At 43.6% G+C, this 2,028-nt stretch overlaps 1 protein-coding gene across 1 annotated transcript in view; it reads left to right on the top strand.

Moving 5' to 3' along the window:
* The first annotated feature begins 1,191 nt into the window (after positions 1 to 1,191).
* The window catches only part of LOC102249208 (nuclear body protein SP140-like protein), a 16,889-nt gene continuing 16,052 nt past the window's right edge, over positions 1,192 to 2,028 (top strand). The window contains exon 1 of the mRNA XM_014530610.1: positions 1,192 to 1,204. The gene's annotated coding sequence lies outside the window, so the exon portion shown is untranslated. The remainder of the gene's footprint in view (positions 1,205 to 2,028) is intronic.

Raw genomic sequence — 2,028 nt, forward strand, 5'->3', positions numbered from 1 at the left:
GCGTTTCATAGGTTCACCATCACTGGTCTAGGTCATAAACCCATTTATGGGCATATGAACTGCCAAACAGGACAACCATGTCATGCACCAATTGTTTATGTTATTTCACCCTTCATTGTAAGGAAATATGGTACTTCCGATCTTAATTTTGAACTATTTGGTTAAAGGTTTGAGACGAGAGTTCTATTTCCCCCCACCACAGGACAACAGGATGAATTCAGAGGGGAAAAGGGGCAAAATACTTATACAGGGGACTTGCAATACCAACACTTTGCCACCAGAGGGCAGTGTAGACCAATGTAGAACCCGGAGAGGGGCCTGGGTACAGAGAGAAGCAAGCGTTAAAATGCAAATTTAAAATGAAGTTTCACTTGCTAAAATTAGAATAAAAAATAACCTAGTGAACACTGGTGAACACTGATCCTTACCGAAGGTTGTTCGATCCGGTTCCCGGAGGAGCCCCTGCCATTAGCTTCCTGATTGGGGTGGTCTGTGAGGTAGGGGTTAGGGGGGAGGGACCAGGGAGGCGCTTGAAGGGTCTGGGGCAGCGGCTCTTTACTATCTGGGTCAAAAGCATGTTCATACTTTAACAATAGTATGGCTTTAGTAGGGAGAGCGTTCTACTTGAGGTCAACCCACGAGGTGGAGGGTGCTTTTGGGAAAGTGGCTGGGCTCTCAGCCAGCTGCCCCGGCCAGCAGCTGAATTCCCGTAAGAGCTCTTGTGCAAGAAAGAGGAGGCCGCCCGGTTTTTTGTTTTTTTGTCCGGCGTTGACTGGCAAATCCCCTCTGCCTGACTTTTGTGTTACCCAACTGCTGCCTGGGCTTCAGTGGCCCAGCCCAGGTCCGGGAAGGGACTGGGACAGATAAGGTTTACGTCCTTTGGGGAAGAGTGAGGAGCTAGAGGACAGGACGTCCTGCTCAGTTTGAATCTCTCCCCTTTTGTTTTCTGTCAAACTATTCAGTTTAAGAGCCAAACCAGGATGTGGCTGAATTTAGGGAGGGGAGAAGCAGAGGCCGGGAAGCCTGGCTTCAAGCTGACACCCAGTGCCTTTTGCCGCTGGGTCTTTGCACACAGTCGGAACCTGCAGAGTAAGAAGTTCAGATGTGGCTCTGAAAAGTTTCTGATATTCTTCATGACACGCGTTATCTACAAGACCACATTCACCAGGAAGCTGAGAAAGAATTCCCCCCCTTTTTACTGTGTGTACTTATCTTTTGGATATGTATTTAGAAGGGAAATTGCTAGGTCATATGGTAATTCTGTTTAATTTTTTGAGGAGCTACCAAGCTGTTTTCCACAGTTGGTTGTACCGCTTTACATACCCACCAACAATGTCTGAGGATTCCAATTTCTCCACTTCATCACTGATACTTGTTACTTTTCTTTTTAAAAAGATGTTTTTATTGATTTAAAGAGGGAGGAAGGGAGAGGGAAGGAGAGAAACATCAATTCGCTGTTTTCTGCATCCCCCCTCACTGGGGATCCAGTCCAGAAGCCCCAGCATGTGCCCTGACATCTCAGTGCATGGGAACGGCACTCAACAAACAGCCACACCAGCCAGGGCGATACTTGTTCCTTTTTGTGTGTGGGTTTCTTTAAAAAAACTAAAAAATTTTTTATTATAGCTATCCTATAGGAATGAAGTGATATTTCATTGTGGTTTTGATTTACATTTCCATCATGAGTAATGATGTTGAGCATCTTTTCATGTGCTTACTGGCTATTTGCATATCTTCTTTGGAAAAATGTTTCCTCAAATCCTTTGCCCATGTTTTGAATAGAGTTGTTTGTTGTTATTGAGTTTTGGGAGTTGTTTGTACACTCTGAATATTAATCCCCTATCAGATATGTGAATTGCAAGTATTTTCTCCCATTATGTAAGTTGTCTTTTCACTTTCTTGAAAGTGTCTTTTGCTGTACAAAATTTTTATTTTTTAAAAAAATATGTATTTTATTGATTTTTTACAGAGAGGAAGGGAGAGAGATAGAGAGTTAGAAACATCGATGAGAGAGAAACATCGATCAGC

Source organism: Myotis brandtii, unplaced genomic scaffold, assembly GCF_000412655.1.
Source record: "Myotis brandtii unplaced genomic scaffold, ASM41265v1 scaffold744, whole genome shotgun sequence".
Lineage (NCBI taxonomy): Eukaryota > Metazoa > Chordata > Mammalia > Chiroptera > Vespertilionidae > Myotis > Myotis brandtii.